This window comes from Pristiophorus japonicus, chromosome 8 (genome assembly GCF_044704955.1).
Source record: "Pristiophorus japonicus isolate sPriJap1 chromosome 8, sPriJap1.hap1, whole genome shotgun sequence".
Taxonomy (NCBI): Eukaryota; Metazoa; Chordata; class Chondrichthyes; family Pristiophoridae; genus Pristiophorus; species Pristiophorus japonicus.
Genome location: NC_091984.1, coordinates 93,721,445 through 93,747,813, shown reverse-complemented (window position 1 = coordinate 93,747,813; position 26,369 = coordinate 93,721,445). Strand labels below are relative to the sequence as shown.

The window sequence follows — 26,369 nt, the reverse complement described above, 5'->3', positions numbered from 1 at the left end:
CAGTTCAAGCATAACCTCCCTGCTATTGTATTCTATGACTCAGCTAATAAAGGCAAGTATTCTGTATGCCTTCCTACCACCTCATCTACCTGCCTGCTACCTTCAGGGATCTGTGGACATGCACTCCAAGGTCCTTTTGTTCCTCTACACTTCTCAGTGTCCTACCATTTAATAGAATCATAGAAATTTACAGCACGGAAGGAGGCCATTTCAGCCCATCGTGTCCGCGCCTACCAACAAAGAGCTATCTAGCCTAATCCCACTTTCCAGCTCTTGATCCATTGCCCTGTAGGTTACAGCACTTTACGTGCCCATCCAAGTATTTTTTAAATGTGGTGAGGCTTTCTGCCTCGACCACCCTTTCAGGCAATGAGTTCCAGATCCCCACTATCCTTTGGGTGAAGAAATTTCCCCTCTAAACCTCCTCCCATTTACTTTAAATCTATGCTCCCTAGTTGTTGATCCCTCCGTCAAGGGAAATAGGTCCTTCCTATCCACTCTATCCAGGCCCCTCATAATTTTATGCGCCTCAATTAGGTCTCCCCCTCAACCTCTCTGTTCCAAAGAAAACAGACCCAGCATCTCCAATCTTTCTCATAGCCAAAATTCTCCAGTCCAGGCAACATTCTTGTAAATCTCCTCTGCATTCCTTCCAGTGCAATCACATCTTTCCGGTAATGTGGTGTCCAGAACTACCGACAGTACTCCAGCTGCAGCCGAACTAGCGTTTTATACAGTTCAAGCATAACCTCCCTGCTCTTGTATTCTATGCCTCGGCTAATAAAGGCAAGTATTCCGTATGCCTTCTTAACCACCTCATCAACCTGCCTGCTAACTTCAGGGATCTGAGGACATGCACTCCAAGGTCCCTTTGTTCCTCTACACTTTTCAGTGTCGTACCATTTAATATGTATTCCCTTGCCTTGTTAGATCTCTCCAAATGCATTACCTCACACTTAATCCAGATTGAATTCCATTTGCCACTGTTCTGCCCACCTGACCATTAATTGATATCTTTCTGCAGCCTGCAGTTTTCTTCTTCATTATCAACCACAGAGCCTATTTTAGTGTCTTCTACAAACTTCTTAATCATATCCCCGACATTCGTTTAAATCATTGATATATACCACAAGAAGCAAGGGACCTAGTACTGAGCCCTGCAGAACCCCACTGGAAACAGCCTTCCAGTCACAAAAATAACCATCATTCATTACCCTTTGCTTCCTGCCTCAGCCAATTTTGGAACCGATTTGCCACTTTGCCCTGGATCTCATGGGCTTTTACTTTCGTGACCAGTCTGCCATGTGGAACCTTATCAAAAGCCTTGCTAAAATCTATATACACTACATCAAACGCACAACCCTCATCGATCCTCCGTGTTACCTACTCAAAAAATTAAATTAAGTTATTCAGACACGACCTTGCCTTAACAAATCCATGCTGACTGCTTAATTAATCAGTCTCTTTCTAAATGAACATTTATCTTATCCCTCAGAATTTTTCCCAATAATTTTCCCACCACCGAGGTTAGGCTGACTGGCCTGTAATTACTCGGTCTATCCCTTTCTCCCTTTTTAAACAAAGGTACCACGTCCTCCATTAGCAGTCCTCCAGCACTACACACATAGCCAGAGAGGAGTGGAAAATGATGGTCAGAGCTTCTGCTATTTCCTCTTTTGCTTCTCTTAACAGCCTGCGATACATTTTATCTGGGCCTGGGGATTTATCTACTTTCAAAGCTGCTGAACCCCTTAATACTTCCCCTCTCACCATGTTTATTTCATTTAATATTTCACAATACTCCTTCCTGATTGCAATGTCTGCATCTCTCCGCTCTTTTGTAAAAACAGACAAGAAGTATTAATTAAGAACCATACCCACGTCTTCCACCTCCACACAGATTACCTTTATGGTCTCTAATAGGCCCTACTCTTTCTTTAGTTGGTGCCGTGGACTTGGCTTTTTCTGGGTCTCCCGCTCAATTTATTCTCTGCCTGCTCGCTGCTGCCGCTGCTCCAGCTTTACTGGAGGGTCTTAATGATAGCATGCTGCTGGATTACTATAAAGAAAGGAACAATTGCACTTATGTAGTGCCTTTTACATCGATCTCAGCCTCAAGGCTCAGGAGTGGGGCTTGAATCCAAAACCTTCTTACTCAGAGGTGAGATTTTTACCACTGAGCCAAGGATGTCACCAAGTCTATGAATAATACACGCGCACACACCTTTAGTGTACTCTCATGCATGCAGTTTCTCTCCTGATTGGGATGCAATTTTGAATCACAAAATACATACAATAGCAGCTTCATCTAAATGCTTATATGGGCAACATATGGGAGATGGACAATGGAAACATTAATACAGTCAGTTAATTGCACAAGTGAGGATGATGGCATCATCCTGAAATGAGAATGAATTTTATTCAACTTGAAAAATATTCCAACTTCCCAATGTACATTAAAAATGTTTAATGGTAAATTACTGCTGTTTTTCTGGTTAAAGTCTCACCATCAGGATCTCTTTAAAAATAAAATTTGATGATTTATATCCTTTAGTATTTGATTTCGGAGGGTAGGAGAAGCAAGACGTTTACTGTTTCCAAGGAATCCTGCAGTGTGAGGAATGATCAGAATGTGAATCTTTTTAGCCAAGCACACCCAATTACACACTTGAAGTTTTAAAATAAAAACATTAAATTGTACATCAAAAGGATGCAAGAAAATATATTTTTTTACTACCTATTTTAAAGAGGAATTTTAAGAGTTACACTTTGGTTTTGTACCCTACTTTGGTTACCTGATAACTTAAACATTATGGTTTCAATCTGCAGTTCTGACTGACATGGTGATGTTAATTTAATAATATCCTTCAATTGTATTTTTTAAAGACAGGAATGTACAGCAATTAACAATAGCATATGGTTGCATTCCATCTTTAAATTTTTCACTGAAGAACTCTGCCGTCCCACAGGAACTAGTGCATTTTTAGTAAGGAACGAATAAACTACCTTTCACATCCTCAGGACATTGCAAAACACTTCACAGGCAATGAAGTAGCTATGAAGTGTAGTCAGTATTGTAATGCAAGGAAATGCAGCAGCCAATTTGTGCACAGCAAGCTCCCACAAATAGCAATGAGATCAATGACCAGATATATTGTGCCGGATTTTCCAGGGCCTATAACCGCGTACACACAGCATACATGCAAGCTCAGGGTTTCCGCATGGTGCATGACAGATTGTACAAATCCGCAGGAAATGGAAATTCACTGGTGCAGTGTTGGGCTATTTGCCCAACTACTGCCCAGCAAATGCCCACAAAACTTTTACGCCTGATAAAAGCAGGCGTTAGGCCTTCTTTTACCAGCATAAATGTTTAAATAATTAAAATATTTTTTTAATGATTTAACCATACAAAAACCTTTAAAATTTGTTTATTTTTGGCCCTTGAAAAATGTTGAAATTTATTTTTCAAAAAAGAAAATTGTTTGTTTAATTAAATTGTACTTTAATTAATTTTTGACCATGTGATGATTTTTTTTTTTAAGTGTTGTGAAAGTGTATTTTTTAGGGGATTCCTATTATGCTTATGGGGATTCCGTACGTAAATGAAATCCCCATAAGCATAATGGGAATCCCCCTTTGTGATTGGTTGGGCTGGCCCACGTGATCCCAGGGATGCTTGCAAACCACATGCGCCCCTGGGATACGTGGGTCTTTCCATAGGTGTACGCTTGCAGGCCCAGGAGCGTGAGTCTTCGAAGGTACGGAGGCACCAGGTAGTTGCAGTTTACTTGCTGTTCGGAGGCATTCGCCAGCGGAAGGCTTCCGACCGCAATTTCCAGTCCATTATTTTACTGGTGTTGGTTGAAGGATAAATACTGGCCAGCGCACCGAGAACTTCCCTGCTCTTCTTCGAATCGGGCCACAGGATCTTTTACATCCACCTTGAGCAGGCAAACGTGACCGCAGTTGAATTTATTATCCAAAAGATGGTACCTCTAAAGGTCCAGCATTCCTTCACTACTGAATTGAAGTGTCAGCCCAGGTTATGTGGTCAAGTCCCTGGAGTGGAGCTTGAACCCATAACCTCTACTACTGAGCCAAGAACAACACCTGCGCACATTAAGGCGCAGCATGTCAGCACAAGAATAAAATCTTTTTTTGTAACAGACTGGCCACCCTATGTCAACAGTAAGTACAATAGACAGGTAGAGAGCAGACTAAGTGCAAAATAAAGCTACCTCGCCCCAATCACGTGCCTTAGCCCCAACTTTAGAAAAGCACCCTTAACTCCACTACTGTGACATTTTCCATTTGAGACCACAAATTTGTCTAACTGTGCAATGGACTGAGATTGCCTCACATTCATGTCACTTAGGAGTCTTACAGCCTGCAGAGATAGATCAAAAGGTCTCAAAGATGTAAAATACAGCATGTTAATGCAATGCCTCATCTAATTCCCAAACTCATGCAATTAAGGCTGCATCTACACTACAACTGCAGCATCGCTATGAAGCAGGTCTGCCATGGTTGGAGCCTGACTCTGGATTTACACTATAACATTAGTACTGGTGCAATACCACTTCTGAGGTTGGGATGAAGGCACATTGGTGAGGCCAAGCACCGGGAACTGGACTCTGCTATTGGCTGTGCTATATCTGACCTGGGAGTGCCGGATGCTGAAAGTGGATGCATTCTATTTTCCCAGCATCAACATCCATCATCTTTTGGTGCGTGACCACTGCCCACGCCCCCACCCCCAGTGACTAAACTTCAAAAAGTATTTAATTGTCTGTAAAGTGCTTTGGGACATCCTGAAGTTGTTAAAAGCACTATACGTTATTAATGCAAGTTATTTCTTTCTGACTAACTTCATTCCAAAAATAGCAAAAAAGTGAATTTTGTCGCCAGAATGTATTTTTACAAACCAGCAAAGATCCATTTGTAATGAAAGGGTTCCTAGAATACAGTTTCTTCCCTTTTACCACCCACCCCTCTCAAGTCGTTTCAAAATTGTACATTGCTATCCTTGAGAAAATATTTGGATGCCTGTAATTATTTCAATAAAATCTTTTTCCTGTATCCATGTTAGCTTTACTGCATTAATCTCGTCTCTAATGTTTCATTTTCTAAAGTAAGGAGAGATAGGAAGCATTTTCATTTTTAAAAACAAAAAAAGTTCTACAGCTATAATGTGCAGAGCAGTTTTGGCAAATTTCTCCAAAGAATCCTGCAATAGTGGCATATCTGACAAATGCAATATATCAGAATTAATTATTTTGTTGATTACATAGAATGTACAGCACAGAAACAGGCCATTTGGCCCAACTGATCCATGCCAGTGTTTATGCTCCACATTATTGGCCCCAAGTTTCCACATGATTTGCTCCTGATTTTTAGGAGCAACTGGTGTAGAACGGAGTATCTTAGAAATCGGAATTCTCGTCATTTAGTTTGCTCCAGTTTTAGTCAGTTAGAACAGTTTCACCTTGGAACAGAATTTTTTTTTCCAAAAGGGGGCGTGTCCGGCCACTTACGCCCGATTTCAAAGTTTCGTGAGTGAAAACTTACTCCAAACTAACTGAGAATGGAGTAAGTGAAGATTTTTGTACGCTCGAAAAACCTTGTCTACACTTTAGAAAATCAGGCGTAGGTTACAAATCAGACGTAGGGAATGGTGGGGGGGGGGGTTGTTTAAAGGGAAGTTTACAATCATTAAACACTTCAGTTTTACAAATAAAGAGCCATCATCAATAATAAATGATAAATACATCAATAAATAAATCAATCAAAAAAAAAGAAATAATTTTTTTTTCAAAAAATCAATAAATAAAACATTTTCTACTTACCGACTGCAGCACCGGGAGCCCTCCAACAGTGTGCTGGGATGCCCCCCTCAGTGTGTCTCGGTCAGTGTCTCTATCTCTCTGTCTGTCTGTGTGTCTCTCATTCTCTGTCTGTCAGTGTCTGTGTTTCTGACAGCGGGGGGCAGGGGGAGGGATGGGGGGAGCGACGAGGGAGAGCGGAGATGGGGGGGGGGAGCGGAGATGGGGGGGGGGAACGGAGATGGGGGGGGGGAACGGAGATGGGGGGGGGGGAACGGAGATGGGGGGGGGGAACGGAGATGGGGGGGGGGAACGGAGATGGGGGGGGGGAACGGAGATGGGGGGGGGGAACGGAGATGGGGGGGGGGAACGGAGATGGGGGGGGGGAACGGAGATGGGGGGGGGGAACGGAGATGGGGGGGGGGAACGGAGATGGGGGGGGGAACGGAGATGGGGGGGGGGAACGGAGATGGGGGGGGGGAACGGAGATGGGGGGGGGGAACGGAGATGGGGGGGGGGAACGGAGATGGGGGGGGGGAACGGAGATGGGGGGGGGGAACGGAGATGGGGGGGGGGAACGGAGATGGGGGGGGGGAACGGAGATGGGGGGGGGGAACGGAGATGGGGGGGGGGAACGGAGATGGGGGGGGGGAACGGAGATGGGGGGGGGAACGGAGATGGGGGGGGGGAACGGAGATGGGGGGGGGGAACGGAGATGGGGGGGGGGAACGGAGATGGGGGGGGGGAACGGAGATGGGGGGGGGGAACGGAGATGGGGGGGGGGAACGGAGATGGGGGGGGGAACGGAGATGGGGGGGGGAACGGAGATGGGGGGGGGAACGGAGATGGGGGGGGGAACGGAGATGGGGGGGGGAACGGAGATGGGGGGGGGGAACGGAGATGGGGGGGGGGAACGGAGATGGGGGGGGGGAACGGAGATGGGGGGGGGGAACGGAGATGGGGGGGGGGAACGGAGATGGGGGGGGGAACGGAGATGGGGGGGGGAACGGAGATGGGGGGGGGAACGGAGATGGGGGGGGGAACGGAGATGGGGGGGGGAACGGAGATGGGGGGGGGAACGGAGATGGGGGGGGGAACGGAGATGGGGGGGGGAACGGAGATGGGGGGGGGAACGGAGATGGGGGGGGGAACGGAGATGGGGGGGGGAACGGAGATGGGGGGGGGAACGGAGATGGGGGGGGGAACGGAGATGGGGGGGGGAACGGAGATGGGGGGGGGAACGGAGATGGGGGGGGGAACGGAGATGGGGGGGGGAACGGAGATGGGGGGGGGAACGGAGATGGGGGGGGGAACGGAGATGGGGGGGGGAACGGAGATGGGGGGGGGAACGGAGATGGGGGGGGGAACGGAGATGGGGGGGGGAACGGAGATGGGGGGGGGAACGGAGATGGGGGGGGGAACGGAGATGGGGGGGGGAACGGAGATGGGGGGGGGAACGGAGATGGGGGGGGGAACGGAGATGGGGGGGGGAACGGAGATGGGGGGGGAACGGAGATGGGGGGGAACGGAGATGGGGGGGAACGGAGATGGGGGGGAACGGAGATGGGGGGGGGGGAACGGAGATGGGGGGGGGGAACGGAGATGGGGGGGGGGGGAACGGAGATGGGGGGGGGGGGAACGGAGATGGGGGGGGGAGCGGAGATGGGGGGGGGAGCGGAGATGGGGGGGGGAGCGGAGATTGGGGGGGGGAGCGGAGATTGGGGGGGGGAGCGGAGATTGGGGGGTGGGGGGGAAGGAGATTGGGGGGTGGGGGGGGAAGGAGATTGGGGGGTGGGGGGGGGAAGGAGATTGGGGGGTGGGGGGGGAAGGAGATTGGGGGGTGGGGGGGGAAGGAGATTGGGGGGTGGGGGGGGGAAGGAGATTGGGGGGTGGGGGGGGGAAGGAGATTGGGGGGTGGGGGGGGAAGGAGATTGGGGGGTGGGGGGGGGGAAGGAGATTGGGGGTGGGGGGGAAGGAGATTGGGGGGTGGGGGGGGGAAGGAGATTGGGGGGTGGGGGGGGGGGAAGGAGATTGGGGGGTGGGGGGGGAAGGAGATTGGGGGGTGGGGGGGGAAGGAGATTGGGGGGTTGGGGGGGGGAAGGAGATTGGGGGGTTGGGGGGGGGGAAGGAGATTGGGGGGGTGGGGGGGAAGGAGATTGGGGGGTGGGGGGGGGGAAGGAGATTGGGGGGTGGGGAAGGAGATTGGGGGTTGGGGGGGGGGAGGAGATTGGGGGGGTGGGGGGGGGAAGGAGATTGGGGGGGTGGGGGGGGAAGGAGATTGGGGGGTTGGGGGGGGGAAGGAGATTGGGGGGGTGGGGGGGAAGGAGATTGGGGGGTGGGGGGGGGGGAAGGAGATTGGGGGGGTGGGGGGGGGTGAAGGAGATTGGGGGGGTGGGGGGGGAGAGGAGATTGGAGGGGTGGGGGGGGGGGAGAAGGAGATTGGGGGGGGTGGGGGGGCGGGAAGGAGATTGGGGGGGTGGGGGGGCGGGAAGGAGATTGGGGGGGTGGGGGGGGGGAAGGAGATTGGGGGGTGGGGGGCAAGGAGATTGGGGGGGCTGAAAGGGCTGGGCACCGAGACTTCGGGCAGGGCCCGTCCCAAGCACCAGATTTACAGGTAGGTGGCGTTGGGTCGGGGGTGTGGTGGGAGGGAGATCGGTTCGGGTCGGGGGGAGGGAGGGAGGGAGGGAGGGAGGGAGGGAGGGAGGGAGGGAGAGGGAGGTCAGGTCGGATCCAGTCCGGGGGCGGGAGGGAGGGAGCGGGTGTCGGATCCAGTCCGGGAGCGGGTGTCCGGTCCGGGTGCCGGGGGGGCGGGGGGGGGCTGTCGGGTCCGATCCGGGGGCGGGGGAGAGCGGGTGTCGGGGCGGGGGCAGGAAGCGAGAGCCGAGTCGGGGCGGGAGGAAGCAGGAGCTGGCCGTGGGAGGAGCCTTATTCACGCAGCCCCAGTGAGGCCATTCGGCCAGGGCTAGGGGCTGTGTGCTTCAGGCCTCTCCCAGAGTTTCGGGCGCCTGGAGCTACTGCACTTGCGTGCTCACTGTAGTGCGCATGTGCAGAGGTCCCGGCACTGTTTTCAGCGCAGGGTCCTGGCTCCGCCCCCTACAGCTCCTGCTGCACTGCGCCGAGGGCCAGAGGACCTGCAGGGAGGTGGAGAATACGGAGGGTTTTTTTTAGGCGCACTTTGTGGCGCGAAAAACAGGTGTCCAGGTCGGGATTGCGCCGTTCTAGGCGCGGCTCGAAATTTGGGCCCATTGGCACTAATAAAACACAACAAATTAACCTACAACATTGAAAGGAATGAGAAGTAAACCAAACTAACTCAAGTACCTCTTGCAATTGCCCAATTACCAAATTTTCTCATAGGAACTTCTACAGGACCAGAAAAGACAGTAGACCACCTAGTTGGTTCCAGAAACAAATACCTCTCAAACACACACTCACAGAATAGTACAGCACAGAAGGAGGCCCTTCGGCCCATCTGCGCCAGCATGCCCTCAATTTTGTGTCTAATTTTGCTTTAAACTCGGACTACTTCAGTCCTCAAACCATTGTCGGAAAACAGATCAACTAATCATAATGGTTTAGCACTGTGGAGAGAAAAACATTTTTTGCTGTATATTTTAATATGCTTCCACAATAAAAGAAAAATACATGCAGCATGGCTTTGAATGTAATCCAACATTGTATTAGTCATATCTAATTTACAAAAGCAATAATATAGAATAAACAAAAACAGAGAAAATAGATGCAGGAGTAGGCCATTCGGCCCTTCAAGCCTGCACCACCATTCAATAAGATCATGGTTGGTCATTCCCTCAGTATCCTTTTCCTGCTTTCCCTCCATACCCCTTGATCCCCTTAGCTGTAAGGGTCATATCTAACTCCCTCTTGAACATACCCAATGAACTGGCATCAACAACTCTCTGCGGCAGGGAATTCCACAGGTTAACAACTCTCTGAGTGAAGAAGTTTCTCCCCATCTCAGTCCTAAATGGCCTACCCCTTATCCTAAGATTGTGTCCCCTGGTTCTGGACTTCCCCAACATCGGGAACATTCTACCCGCATCAAACCTGTCCCGTCCCGTCAGAATCTTATATGTTTCTATGAGATAATCTCTCATCCTTCTAAACTCCAATGTAAAAAGGTCCAGTTGATCCAGTCTCTCATCATACGTCAGTCCTGCCATCCCGGGAATCAGTCTGGTGAACCTTCGCTGCACTCCCTCAATAGCAAGAACGTCCTTCCTCAGATTAGGAGACCAAAACTGAACACAATATTCCAGGTGAGGCCTCACCAAGGCCCTGTACAATTGCAGTAAGACTTCCCTGCTCCTATACTCAAATCCCCTTGCTATGAAGGCCAACATACCTTCTTCACCGCCTGCAGTACCTGTATGCCAACTTTCAATGACTGATGAACCATGACACCCAGGTCTCGTTGCACCTCCCCTTTTCCTAATCTGCCGCCATTCAGATAATATTCTGTCTTCGCGTTTTTGCCCCCAAAGTGGATAACCTCACATTTATCCACATTATACTGCATCTGCGATGCAATTTCCCACTCACCTAACCTGTCCATGTCATCCTGCAGCCTCCTAGTGGCCCCCTCACAGCTCACACCGCCACCCAGTTTAGTGTCATCTGCAAACTTGGAGCTATTACACTCAATTCCTTCATCCAAATCATTGATGTATATTGTAAAGAGCTGGGGTCCCAGCACTGAACCCTGCGGCACTCCACTAGTCACTGCCTGCCATTCTGAAAAGGACCCGTTTATCCTGACTCTCTGCTTCCTGTCTGCCAACCAGTTCTCTATCCACGTCAGTATATTACCCCCAATACTATCTGCTTTGATTTTGCACACCAATCTCTTGTGTGGGACCTTGTCAAAAGCCTTTTGAAAGTCCAAATACACCACATCCACTGGTTCTCCCTTGTCCACTCTACGAGTTACATCCTCAAAAGATTCCAGAAGATTTGTCAAGCATGATTTCCCCTGGTGTATTTGTAAATACTCACGTATGTAGGAATGGTTAACATTAACTGAAAATAGTTACTAGTTTGGAATGACAAAGTATTTTTCTGTTGTAATCTGGAATATAAATGGTAAACCCTACACTTAAAAGCTTGAGAACGAGGAGTTGTTACAAATACAGCACATATTTCCCTATGATAAAAGATTGACAAAAATTCAACATTCCCATCCTGCCCGTTATCTGCAGAAATGTATTTAAATAAACAAACCTAGTGAAAATTTTTGCACAACAAATTGCCCTGAACAAAACTTACCTCAAACTGCACTCCATCACATCTAACCACGACTAGGTACTTTGCACAAAATGAACATCCTGTCCTGAGCAGAATGCAAAATGCCCTGTCATCACTGCAGCATCATTTCTGCTGCAGATTTCTTATTGGATTAAATTCGTTAACAAGCTGCACTCTGCAGTCCTTTGGTGAACTGGTCTGTGAAAGGACCTAATGTGTGACAGTGTCTCCACCTAAAGAGATTTCATTACACCCACCATAAAATATACTTATGTAAAATATTAACTTTTTCCTGTCTCCTTTCAGATTCTGCATCTTTATCATTCATCGGTTTTAAATATTTATATATAATATATATATTAAAAACACTCACGGTAAGATCAATCACTAGGGTGCAAGCAGTCTCTCAATATTTTGGGGATTTACCCACAATACATTTATTATTCAGTATCTTAGGGCCCTTCCCCAAAATTCAACATGTCAGCATGGAATCAGTAGAAACGAGTCATTGTAAATGAACAGCTTGGAATCTGTGTCCTGCCCTATGAGGAATCTGGAAATATGTTATTTGAAACCTTTTTGTTGAATCATACTGCTGGGAAAAGGTTTCTGACGAGGGTCAAAATACTTAGGATTTCCCAGAGTTAAACTCTGATTTATGTATCTTCCCACACACTCAATTTTATTTTATTTTTCAGAAACACTTAGTTACAAAGCTTAAGAATGGCTGCAAATCTATTGAAAATGTTCCAGTGACTATTTGGCAAAATTACTATGGAAAGCAATGAGAACCCACAAATAAGGTCAGAATTCTCAGTAACTTGTAACCTCCACCTGAAAAAAAAATCACCATCAGCACTACAAAGTACAGGGCATGATTGGACATGCCCAACCAACTGCACGAGCTGTTTGTGGCTATGCTTCAGAAAATTATGCAGTATAGAAAAAAACTGTAAGCACTAAGAAAGAAAACATTCAACACAACTATATACCCAATATTAAAATACAGTAGAGAATTTTCTTATTTGTCCCCCAAATAAAAAACTCGTAGATGGAAAGGCAGAGCTTAAATCTCATAACTAGATGGTTGGTACCTCTGCAGCAAGTTTCCCAAATTGAACCTGAAATGTCACAGGGCTTTAGAAATGGCTATTAGATCTTCCCAATGGTCTCAGGCATCTTTCAAATTGTGGAAGTTCCTAAGTATTCCATCAAAACATCCACAATTTCAAGCTGTGACAACTATCAATGAATGGACAGAAACATAGAAACATAGAAAATAGGTGCAGGAGCAGGCCATTCAGTCCTTTGAGCCTGCACCACCATTCAATATGATCATGGTTGATCATGCAACTTCAGTACCCCACTCCTGCCTTCTCTCCATACCCCCGATCCCTTTAGCCTTAAGGGCCACATCTAACTCCCTTTTGAATATATCCAACGAACTGGACTCAACAACTTTCTGTGGTAGATAATTCCATAGGCTCACAATTCTCTGGGTGAAAAGGTTTCTCCTCATCTCGGTCCTAGATGGCTTACCCCTTATCCTTAAGACTGTGACCCCTGGTTCTGGACTTCCCCAACATCGGCAACATTCTTCCTGTATCTAACCTGTCCAATCCCATCAGAATTTTATATGTTTCGATGAGATCCCCTCTCATTCTTCTAAATTCCAGTGAATAAGCCTAATTGATCCAGTCTTTCTGCATATGTCAGTCCTGCCATCGCGGGAATCAGTCTGTTGAACCTTCGCTGCACTCTCTCAATAGCAAGAATGTCCTTCCTCAGATTAGGAGACCAACATTGCACACAATACTCAAGGTGTGGTCTCACCAAAGCCCTGTACAACTGCAGTAAGACCTCCCTGCACCTATACTCAAATACTCTCGCTATGAAGGCCAACATGCCATTTGCTTTCTTTACTGCCTGCTGTACCTGCATGCCAACTCTCAATGACTGATGTACCATGACACCCAGGTCTTGTTGCACCTCCCCTTTTACTAATCTGTCACCATTCAGAATAATAATCTGCCTTCCTGTTTTTGCCACCAAAGTGGATAACCTCACATTTATCCACATTATACTGCATCTGCCATGCATTTGCCCACTCACCTAACCTGTCCAAGTCACCCTGCAGCCTCTTAGCATCCTCCTCACAGCTCACACTGCCACCCATCTTAGTGTCATCTGCAAACTTGGAGATATTACATTCAATTCCTTCGTCTAAATCGTTTATATTGTAAATAGCTGGGGTCCCAGCACTGAACCTTGCGGTACCTGACTAGTCACTGCCTGCCATTCTGTAAAGGACCCGTTTATTCCCACTCTTTGCTTCCTGTTGCCAACCAGTTCTCTATCCACGTCAATCCATTACCCCCAATACCATGTTCCTTAATTTTGCACACTGCAACAGCAGAAAACTGAGATCACATCCCCTTCTCATCAGTGTTCAATATTTACAGAAAAAACACACTGATTTGTTCCTGAGCAATTCCACATGTCAAACTGACGTTGTTCATCACAGGCCAAGCAATATTTATTCTTCTTAAGGCTCTTTCTGAAACAATATCAACAAGCGGCAGTTAATAATGTCCAGACATTAATGGCCACCACATTGCAGGAAGGACATGATTGCACTGGAGAGGGGAGAGAGGAGATTTACGAGGATGTTGCCGGGACTGGAGAATCTAAGCTATGGTGACAGATTGTATAGGCTGGATTTGTTTTCATTGGAACAGAGGAGGCTGAGGGGAGACCAAGTACAGTAGCTAGGGAATGAAGTGTGTTTCTCACATACCATATCATTTTGAGACAATAGGGATCATTAGCACATTCCATACTACATTTCATTCATTGACAGGCGGCCTAACCAAACGGGAGCTTTCTGATCCAAGGATGTTGCTTGACTGGCAATCTGATGATCCAATCCTCGACAAAGTTGGCTGAGGGAAGAGCGCGAGGTCAAGTCTGCAGTAAGTTTCAAAGAGGTCAGAAAGGAGATCACTAAGTGAATGCCAGTCAGTGAGAGTGAGTGACGGCAGGCCCAGATCAAGGCCAAAGTTGCATAATTAATTATTTTTGATGTTACAAGGTGCAATAGAAAATAGGTAAACCATGCTGTGAAGAAAGCATTCGGTTCAGTCAAGTATTTCATATAAAATAAACAAACTTATCGGTTTACAATTGACTTTATCTCACTATACAGCTCATTAGTCTGACTTCCGGATAATAGGAGAAAGGCACAAAGCGTGTGCAAAATCACTGTATCCAGTATGCACAGTGAAGGGCCGTACTGCTGCAGCCCCGTGTCACACCATCATATAACTGTTTGCAGATGACACTATGGGTATACTCCTGATTGTTGGCAATACGAGATCCGCTTCGAAGACACTACCAGCAACATTGAACCTGAAAGAATATCTAGTGCAGCCTAATATTAGTAACAGTCACCGTAAAGTCAAGTATACATCAACTGAGCTGAAATCATAACATGAACAAATAAATAAAAAGGAATATTTGATAGAATGCAAAATCTACTTTATTGAATTCTGACCATTTTACCGTCCTTTCCAGTTGACATGTCTGAAGTAAGAACCAGATGAGTGAGGTAGAGAACATCTCCCTGTACATATCATCATCATCATAGGCAGTCCCTCGGAATCGAGGAAGACTTGCTTCCACTCCCAAAGTGAGTTCTTTGATGGGATGGCTGAACAGTCCGATACGAGAGCCACAGACTCTGTTACAGGTGGAACAGACATTCATTGAGGGAAGGGGTGGGTGGGACTGGTTTGCCGCGCGCTCCTTCAACTGCCTGCGCCTGACCTCTTCATGCTCTTTGCGTTGAGACTCGAAGAGCTCAATGCCCTCCCGGATGCACTTTCTCCATCTCGGGCGATCTTCGACCAGGATCTCCCAGGTGTCAGTGGTGATGTCGCACTTTATCAGGGAGGCTTTGAGGGTGTGCTTGTAACGTTTCCGCTGTCCACCTTTGGCTCGTTTACCATGAAGGAGCTCTGCATAAAGCATTTGCTTAGGGAGTCTCGTATCTGGCATGTGAACTATGTGGCCTGCCCAGCGAAGCTGATCGAGTGTGGTCAGTGCTTCAATACTGGGAATGTATGAAGATATATGAAGATCAGGTCACACAGACACAAGAATCAACGCATACATTTTCCATAGGACTTTGAATGTGGAAAAAAAGTACTAGACTTCACAACATCCTTTGAATTGCCAAATACAAAATAAATCATTACTCATTTCCTGTAAAATATTGGTAGATATTGCACAAAATACTCTTTATTTTAATTGACAAGTATCCCAGTCTCAAATATTAACCAATGGTAAGAATTCACATTTTCAAGCAAATCCTCCCTTGAATGAATCTTTGTTATTCTTCTTTGCATACAACAGAATATTTAACTATAGTCATAAATTTAAATTTCTAACTTCAGGTCAAAATCAGTCCTTAACAAAAAAAAATTCTTCATATGAACTTAGCTATAACTGGTTTATTTTCTAATACTTTTCCCAGGGCAAGTGCATTTTAACCACTACCTGGAAAGCATTACATATTTAGTCTGCATGAAACTTTTCTTGGAATATATTATGTAAATAGCAATGAGCACATAGGAAAATAGTAATCAGCACATTTTAAGACAGTTACAGAAAGTTAAGATGAAAAACCTTGAGCACATCAGCATTAACCATAAATTGAATTATCTCCTTGAAACACACACCCAAGCACGTTTTAATCCAGAAAAAACTTGGATGTAGCTGAGCACAAAGTCCTCAAATATCTCAATTATCATAGATAAAAATGTCAGAGTACTAAGTGTTGAAAATATTGCACTAGTGATTCAAAATACAGCATTATGAATTTCTACTTAAATCTTGGATAGAGTGGAAACATCACATCTGGTATATACAACATTGTTAACATTATGTTATTAGGGCAATTAAAGTTACTTTTGATGCGTTATTATAGGGAAAACAAATCTATGTTCATGTACTTCACGAATACAGGCTCAAATTCATAGCTTGTCTGCCATAACTCTCCTCGCACTTACATTTCTGTTTAGAAGTCAGTCAGGAAATAAGCCAATGTAACCTAAATTCTTTACAGCACAATTTTGCCAATACATTGTTTTATTTACAAATCTGGCAATGCAGCTCTGAAGAACAGTTTATTACAAAGTAACTTTGGCCACGCTGTAAAAGTGAAGGAATTTTTTTAATTAAAATACATTTCAGAACCAGTTTATTACTTTATATCCCAATGCTATGGCAATTATTTCTAACCACTAATCCTCAATTTCCAGAATCTCTAACACAGCTTTAAGAAATAGTAACTAGATTTTCCTCTTTCTTAAATTACTATATATTTTGCCATGTTCTATTCCATTTATTTATTTCTAAATATATCTCATCTGGTATTGGGAACAACAAGGTGGGTAAAGGTGAGTTAAGAAAATATCATAGGAGACAAGGAGAAGTGACACACATGCTCAAATAATTCCAAACAGCAGGAGAAAAGAATTCAGAGACCAGAAATGATTAAAAAGGCATCTGGGAAAAGATTTTGCCAAAAGTAACAATGGAAGATATGGAAATGGAAAGAACAAAGGCAGCACATGAAGATAATCCAGACAGGAACCAAGGTATCAAAGGAAATGACTGGACATGTCAGTAACAATTGGAGACATTTTTGTGGGGGATGGGCGAAGGGCAGCCAATGCATCTGAAATGTTAGGAAAACCAAACAATAAACCAATTCCACATTCTCAGTCAGAGTCGAAGTAACAACAATATGAAGACTAATTTAGAGGTGTGCACATGTCTAGATTTCTGTTGCTAAAATTAATTTAGACATAGATAGCTTTGGTAGTGCTCGTTTCAGTGTCATACGAATCGTTGATGGGTGCTGGGACAGAAAAACATTGTCACTCTTAGTAAAGATAAACAGCTAAACTCTGCAGCGGAAGCAATCAGCCATTTGCAAACATGAATCACCATTGAAAAGGGCATTAAGCAATGAACAAGGGAAATAAAGAGAACAAAGAATACTGGTCTTTCCTTCTTATTTGTTTCTAAAATACAGTACGGCTATTAGACCAATATTTACCTACTGACATTACCCACGTGTGGTTTATCAATTCTAAATCCTGCAACAGGAGAGCATATCCTCGTTCTTGAAAGATTTAGCTCCTATTACAACCCTCTCCATGTTTGGTCAAATATGCACCTCCCCGATCAGGTGATCCACAGACAGCATGAATTAGAACTTTTTGGGGAGAGGGGTGGGATGAGGGAAAGGGTGGTAAGGACAGTGTAGTCATCTTACTGCCTTTCCCATCACAAACAGCTCTTACCATTAACCCATCCTCTTACCAAACTATTATTCCCAATGAACTAAACCAAGGACTTTGACCAAACATCATGCAATCTATTCCTCTTCTCCAATCTGCTCCATTGCAGATTCTGCCCTACAAATTATTTTAATTTCTTTCACACATGGATAAGCCTGTCCCAATGCTAAAAGCACCCACCATGCAGAGTTTTTTTTTTTAAAGTGCTAGAACAATTCCAAGCAAATTCTAATTTACAGCTATAAAGAAAAATAATTCTGGACTTTAATGTCAAGCCACAAAGGAGTAAAAAATCTGAGCGGATCCTGTACATGAACCTAAAAACATCAGGTTGGACTAGATGGGCTGAGCAGCCTTTGATCATTGTGCCCTCATTTTGGTTCTTAGATAAGGGGCATGTCCAGAGAAATAAAATAAGGAGCAAGTTCAAAGAATGTTAAAATATCAAGACCCCAACCACACTTTGCTTGGGATGGGAGGTGGAAAGAAGACCTTTACAGAAGCAGAACCTTCACCAGTTATTCCCCCATCTTATACAATTAAATTCAAGTCCTGTTACCGTGGTAAATAAAGTAAAATAATTGTGATGTCAATTCCTTCAATGACTGGAGCTATTCCCTACTTTCCTATCAAAGAAGCCGAATCCAAACCTCTGGGTACCCATGTTATTCTCCCAACAGAGATTAGGAACTCAATGTGTGATGAATTGAATGGGCAATTCCAGTTCTCGTCATCCATAGCACAACATACTGTACATCAACACCATGCTACTCTGCCAATTACAAGAAACATTAAAAGAAAATAAATTTTGTGCATCAAGGTCAGGACCAGAACATTCCACTCAATTATCCAGTTACTTTCCATCTGTTACACCTGGTCCTTGGTGACCTGCTGCAGCCCTTCTCTATCCCACATTTTAGCTTCTTATTTATTCCCAAACCAGTCTTTCATTTGATTTCCTAGGATTATGTCCTAATGTTTAAAGTTCAAGTAACTATTTCTGACAAGTCAAAAATGAGCTTAGTTCAGAAGTCTTACTTGCCAAACAGCAAATATCTTGAACATTTGTCCAGCACTAGCACAACCAAGGATCACAGAAAAGAGCTTAGTCTTTTTTGTCACTCTGTAATACATCTCTAATGCACAATATACAGAACTGCCTTCATGGAAATATTATGTGGAATTTATACAATTACAAACAAAGAGATCCATTATAAATCTATTCAGAGATATGGAGTAATGCTTATTCTGCAGTGTGAACTACATTAGAATCAATTCCATTTTAAGTCAAAATAAATTCTCTCTTCGTAAATGTGACATGTCTGAAATCTAGTAAACAGAAACAGCAGAACAATTGGCATACATTTAGCACCTCCAAGCCATTTTAGAGGTGAGGTGTGTGGGGGGAGGAGGAAGGAAGAGAAAATAAATATAGTGAATGAGTACAGGTGCAGTGCCGAAAATCCGGAGTTCCGGAATCCGGAATGTTCCGGACCGATTGGTGGCAGGGTCATCCACAATCCGTAAAATGTTCCGGAGTCCGGACCCTGCCAACCTCGGGGTCCCACCGCTACCCGACCTCAGGCCTCGCCCACCACCGCTGCCCCGCCACCTCGGGGCCTCCTCGGCGGCAGGGCCCATGCGAACACCTCCTTGGTAGTGGTGGCGCCCGCCCGATGACTTCATCGACGGGGCCAGCGGCCCGAACAGCTCCTCGTCGGGGACCCCTCCACCCCCCCACCCTTTGACGTTACGAAATCCGGAAATAACCGAACGTGGGCTCGGGTGTTTCCGGATTCGTGATGTCAGAAAGACGATCGAAAGTCCGGAAAAGCTCGGAATCCAGAAGGGCCTCTGTCCCAACTTCGACGCTGCACCTGTACCAACCCATGGAAGGAGAGATTCGAGGGGGTAATCAAAATTTTGTTTGAAAAATTGGGCTTTTAGAGGTGGAGAGAAAAGAGGCAGAGAGGATTCTGGAGGGAGTTCCATCCACCTGAGGGCAGATGGGGCCTTGATGTAACATCTCAACTGAAAGATGGCATCTTTGACAATGCAGCGCTCCTTCAGTGCACTCAAGTGTCAACCTAGATTATGTGCTCAAGTCTTTCAAGTAGGGCTGAACCCACAACCTTCTGACTCAGGTGAGTGTGCTACCATTGTAACAACACTGACACCTGAAAAAATGTTTTCAATCAGTATCTATCTCTCCTTCCTTACATTAATATTGTGAATGACTTCCACTACAGCAAGGCACAGAGTAATTTGTGGTCAACAAAATAAAACAAATCACACACATCAATGATATAGTCCAATTACTCAATTAGGTTCACAGTACCCTGCTACCTGTAATGAACCTGTCACATTACATTAACATCTGTTAGTCAGAGTATAAACCAAGAAATAGTGGGGGCTTGTAAAAAGGAAACAGCAATAATCATGGGTGATTTTAACCTCCACATTGATTGGACAAATCAAATTGGTCAGGGTAGCCTTGAGGATGAGTTCATAGAGTGCATAAAGGACAGGTTCCTTGAGCAGTATGCAACAGAACCAACCAGGGGGCAAGCTATCTTAGATCTGGTCCTGTGTAATGAGACAGGATTAATAAACAAACAATCTCCTAGTAAAGGATCCCCTTGGAACGAGTGACCATAGCATGGTTGAATTTCAAATTCAGATGCAGGGCGAGAAAGTTGGATCTCAAACCAGCATACTAAGCTTAAATAAAGGAGACTACAAAGGTATGATGGCAGAGTTGGCTACAGTGGACCGGGAAAATAGATTAAAGTATAGGACGGTTGATGAACAGTGACGTACATTTAAGGTGATATTTCATAACTCTCAAGAAAAATATATTCCAGTGAGGAGGAAAGAGTGTGAAAGAAAAGATAGCCATCCGTGGCTAACTAAAGAAATAAAGGATGGTATCCAATTAAAAACAAGGGCATACAAAGTGTCCAAAACTTGTGACAGAAGATTGGGAAGCTTTTAAAAGCCAGCAAAGAATGACTAAAAAAAATGATTAAGAAAGGGAAAATAGATTATGAAAGTAAACGAGCACAAAATATAAAAACAGATAGCAACAGTTTATACAGGTATATAAAAAGGAAAAGAGTGGCTAAAGTAAATGTTGGACCCTTAGAGGGCGAGACCAGGGAATTAGTGACGGGGAACATGGAGATGGCAGAAACTCAGAACAAATATTTTGTATCAGTCTTTACGGTAGAGGACACTAAAAATATCCCAACAATAGATAGTCAAGGGGCTATAGGAGGGGGAGGAACTTAACACAATCACAATCACTAAGGAGGTGGTACTCAGTAAGATAATGGAACTAAAGGCAGATAAATCCCCTGGACCTGATGGCTTGCATCCTCGGATCTTAATAGACATAGCGGCAGGGATAGTGGATGCATTGGTTGTAAGTTACCAATATTCCCTGGATTCTGGAGAGGTCCCAGCAGATTGGAAAACTGCAAACGTAACGCCCCTATTTAAAAAAGGAGGCGGACAAAAAGCAGGAAACTATAGACCAGTTAGCCTAATATCTGTGGTTGGGAAAATGTTGGAGTCCATTATTAAAGAAGCAGTAGCAGGGCATTTGGAAAAGCAAAATTCAGTCAGGCAGAATCAGCATGGATTTATAAAGGGGAAGTCATGTTTGTCTAATTTGCTGGAATTCTTTGAGGTGCAACGAACAGGGTGGATAAAGGGGAACCAGTGGATGTGGTGTATTTGGATTTCCAGAAGGCATTTGACAAGGTGCCACATAAAAGATTACTGTACAAGATAAAAGTTCACGGGGTTGGGGGGTAATATATTAACATGGATAGAAGATTGACTAACTAACAAAGTCGGGATAAATGGTTCATTCTCGGGTTGCCGCAGGGATCAGTGTTGGGACCCCAACTATTTACAATCTATATTAACGAATTGGATGAAGGGACAGAGTGTAACGTAGCCAAGTTTGCTGAACAAGTACTTTGGTTTGGTATTCACTAAGGAGGACACAAACAACCTTCCGGATATAAAAAGGGTCAGAGGTCTAGTAAGAAGGAGGAACTGAGGGAAGTCCTTATTAGTCGGGAAATTGTGTTGGGGAAATTGATGGCCAATAAATCCCCAGGGCCTGATGGTCTGCATCCCAGAGTACTTGAGGAGGTGGCCTTGGAAATAGTGGATGCATTGACAGTCATTTTCCAACATTCCATAGACTCTGGCTCAGTTCCTATGGAGTGGAGGGTAGCCAATGTAACCCCACTTTTTAAAAAAGGAGGGAGAGAAAACAGGGAATTGTAGACCGGTCAACCTGGCATCGGTAGTGGGTAAAATGATGGAACCAATTATTAAGGATGTCATAGCAAAGCATTTGGAAAGAGGTGACATGATAGGTCCAAGTCAGCATGGATTTGTGAAAGGGAAATCATGCTTGACAAATCTTCTGGAATTTTTTGAGGATGTTTCCAGTAGAGTGGACAAGGGAGAACCAGTTGATGTGGTGTATTTGGACTTTCAGAAGGCTTTCGACAAGGTCCCACACAAGAGATTAATGTGCAAAGTTAAAGCACATGGGATTGGGGGTAGTGTGCTGACGTGGATTGAGAACTGGTTGGCAGACAGGAAGCAAAGAGTAGGAGTAAATGGGTACTTTTCAGAATGGCAGGTAGTGACTAGTGGGGTACCGCAAGGTTCTGTGCAGGAGCCCCAGTTGTTTACATTGTACATTAATGATTTAGACGAGGAGATTAAATGTAGTATCTCCAAATTTGCGGATGACACTAAGTTGGGTGGCAGTGTGAGCTGCGAGGAGGATGCTATGAGGCTGCAGAGTGACTTGGATAGGTTAGGTGAGTGGGCAAATGCATGGCAGATGAAGTGTAATGTGGATAAATGTGAGGTTATCCACTTTGGTTGTAAAAACAGAGAGACAGACTATTATCTGAATGGTGACAGATTAGGAAAAGGGGAGGTGCAACGAGACCTGGGTATGGTATATCAGTCATTGAAGGCTGGCATGCAGGTACAGCAGGCGGTTAAGGCGGCAAATTGCATGTTGGCCTTCATAGCGAGGGGATTTGAGTACAGGGACAGGGATGTGTTACTACAGTTGTACAGGGCCTTGGTGAGGCCACACCTGGAGTATTGTGTATAGTTTTGGTCTCCTAACTTGAGGAAGGACATTCTTGCTATTGAGGGAATGCAGCGAAGGTTCACCAGACTGATTCCCGGGATGGCGGGACTGATATATCAAGCAAGACTGGATCAACTGGGCTTGTATTCACTGGAGTTCAGAAGAATGAGAGGGGATTTCATAGAAACGTTTAAAATTCTGACGGGTTTAGACAGGTTAGATGCAGGAAGAATGTTCCCAATGTTGGGGAAGTCCAGGGGTCACAGTTTAAGGATAAGGGGTAAGCCATTTAGGACCGAGATGAGGAGAAACTTCTTCACCCAGAGAGTGGTGAACCTGTGGAATTCTGTACCACAGAAAGTTGTTGAGACCAATTCACTAAATATATTCAAAAAGGAGTTAGATGTAGTCCTTACTACTAGGGGGATCAAGGGGTATGGCGAGAAAGCAGGAATGGGGTACTGAAGTTGCATGTTCAGCCATGAACTCATTGAATGGCAGTGCAGGCTCGACGGGCCGAATGGCCTACTCCTGCACCTATTTTCTATGTTTCTATGCTTTTCCTCCCATCTTTGTAGCAATGTGTGAAGAGGACACAAAAAACCTGCAAAAGGACATAGACAGGCTAAGTGAGTGGGCAAAAATTTGGCAGATGGAGTATAATGTTGAAAAGTGTGAGGTTATGCACTTTGGCAGAAAAAAAATCGAAGAGCAAGTTATTATTTAAATGGAGAAAAATTGCAAAGTGCTGCAGTACAGCGGGACCTGGTACATGAAACACCAAAAGGTTCATATGCAGGTACAGCAAGTGATCAGGAAGGCAAATAGAATCTTGGCCTTTATTGCAAAGGGGATAGAGTATAAAAGCAGGGAAGCCTTGCAAAAGTTATACAGGGTATTGGTGAGGACACACCTGGAGTACTGCATACAGTTTTGGTTTCCATATTTCAGAAAGGATATACTTGCTTTGGAGGCTGTTCAGAGAAGGTTCACTAGGTTGATTCCGTGGATGGGGGTTGACTTATGAGGAAAGGTGGAGTAGTTTGGACCTCTACTCATTGGAATTCAGAATGAGAGGTGATCTTATCGAAACATACAAGATTATGAGGAGACTCGACAAGGTGGACGCAGAGAGCATGTTTCCACTGATAGGGGAGACTAGAACTAGGGGGCATAATATTAGAATAAGGTGCCACCAATTTAAAACTGAGATGAGAAGGAATTTCTTCTCTGAGGGTTGTAAATCTGTGGAATTCGCTGCCTCAGAGAGCTGTGGAAGCTGGGTCATTGAATAAATTTCAGAGATAGATAGTTTCTTAACCGATAAAGGAATAAGGGGTTATGGGGAGCAGGCAGGGATGTGGACCTCAGTCATGATCGGATCAACCATGATCGTATTAAGTGGCGGAGCAGGCTCGAGGGGCCGTATGGTCTACTCCTGCTCCTATTTCTTATGTTCTTATATATTTGGATTTATACAGCATCTTATCACATCAGAACATTGCAAAGCACTTCACAGACAATGAATTACATTTGAAGTTCGGTGACTGTTGTTATGTAGTCAAATTTAAAAGGGAGAGAGGCTGGTGAGTGTGGATTAATAACTTTAAAAAAAAAAAAGATCAAAGGAGATATTTAAGCTAGAAACAACCAAGCCAGAAGATGCTCACATTTCCTAACACTAGCTCCCATACAAGAAGCTATTCCAGACACACGAGCCACCTACACGATAAAATCAACAGAGCAGGTAAAGGTGGAAATGAAGACCCAAAGTGCTGGCTCTCCAACCATAACAATCAAAATATGCTAACAAAAATAAAAAATATCAGAGAATGATGTGTTATCTTAAGTTATCCTTTTTGATTGTGCCCAAGACTTCACTAGATTTCTTGCACACTGTGCGAGCAACTGGCATAGTGAGTCAGCATTATGGTTTGGTTGCATTAGCATACTTCAGTGCAATTTTTGTTTTAAACCAAACGTAAAATTATAGTTTAAATGTAGTCAGGTCCTGAACTGACTCGAGAAGCACAGTGAGACTTTCTGGAGGAGGTAATCTCACATCAGGAAATACAAACAACAACAACTTGTATTTATATAGTGCCTTTAATGTAGTGAAACGTCCAAGGCGCTTCACAAGAATATTATGAGATAAAAAATTTGACACTGAGCCGCATAGGGAGAAATTAGGGCAGGTGACCAAAAAAGGTAGGTTTTAAGGAGCGTCTTGAAGGAGGAAAGAGAGGTAAAGAGGCGGAGAGGTTTAGGGAGGGAATTCCAGAACTTACGGCCGAGGCAACAGACGGCACGGCCACCAATGGTTGAGTGATTATAATCAGCGATGTTCAAGGGGGCAGAATTAGAGCGCAGACATCTCGGGGGGGGGCTGGGCCGGGGGGTTGTGGGGCTGGAGGAGATCACAGCGATAGGGAGGGGCAAAGCCATGGAGGAATTTGAAAACAAGGATGAGAATTTCGAAATTGAGGCATTGTTTAACCAGGAGCCATTGCAGGTCAGCGAGCACAGGGGTGATGGGTGAGCAAGATTTGGTGCAAGATTGGACACGGGCAGCCGAGTTTTGGATCACCTCCAATTTACATAGGGTAGAATGTGGGAGGCCAGCCAGGAGTGCATTAGAATAGTCAAGTCTAGAGGTAACAAAGGCATAGATGTAGGCTTCAGCAGCGGATGAGCTGAGGCAAGGGCGGAGACGGGCGATGTTACGGAGGTGGAAATAGGCGGTCTTAGATATGCTGCAGATATGTGGTCGAAAGCTCATTCAGGGTCAAATATTAACATCAAGGTTGTGAACAGTCTGGTTCAGCCTCCGACAAAAGTTGGGGAGAGGGATGGGGTCAGTTGCTAGGGAACGGAGTTTGTGGCGGGGACTGAAAACAATGGCTTCAGTCTTCCCAATATTCAATTGGAGAAAATTTCTACTCACCCAGAACTGGATGTCGAACAAGCAGTCTGACAATTGAGAGACTGTAGAGGAGTCGAGAGAAGTAGTAGTGATGTAGAGCTGGGTGTCATCGGCATACAATGTGGAAACTGACTGCTTTTGGATGATGTCACCAATGTAATGTCAAACTATAAAAAAGCCTAACAGCCCCTTGGACAACTTTCATATGTCCCTTCAATTCATTTTGATGTTTGGACAATGGGGATGTTCATCACACACAGTTTTTTTAAGATTCCTCCTTTAAGATACTCAATAAAATCTACTTCTTTGACTGAGTTTTTGTTCACCTGTTCTCATGTCTCTTTCTTTGGTTCTGTCACTATTTGTCTGATTACGATCCTGTGAAGCACCTTGGAACATTTTACTATGTTAAAGGCCCTTGCACTGTTGTTTTTTGACATCTAACAATTTATTTTTGAGAGAGGAGCTCTGCACGAGTCTATGGGCACATGGACAGAACGGTCTCCTTGGCAACAGAATTTGTCAGCCAAACAGTGTAAATGGAGTCCTACTGGTTGAAATCCAATCTGCAGCTTGCAGGCCAGTGACTGCAATCTAAATGCATCTACTTCCTCACTGGATTTGGTTTGGCCCAAGCTCTCGCCTACCATCAGTTAATTTTACCCGTAGCTTTTTCTTTGAACTGGTGTGTCTTAGTTATGAACAACATCTGCTCACATGGATAATGTATTGTAAAGCTTGCTTGTATTATACTGTGCACACTTTCATCCTATGGTGCCTGGATATTTCTCCAATATGGTCTCCTAACTATTCTAGTTTTTTTAATGTTCTTCACTTTTGGTATTCATCATGAGCAT

The 26,369-nt window shown here is 45.0% G+C and overlaps 1 protein-coding gene across 7 annotated transcripts in view; it reads right to left on the bottom strand.

Annotated features, from left to right (window-relative positions):
• Window positions 1-26,369, bottom strand: part of kifap3a (kinesin-associated protein 3a) — a 256,736-nt gene that overhangs the window by 229,272 nt on the left and 1,095 nt on the right. The window lies entirely within an intron of this gene.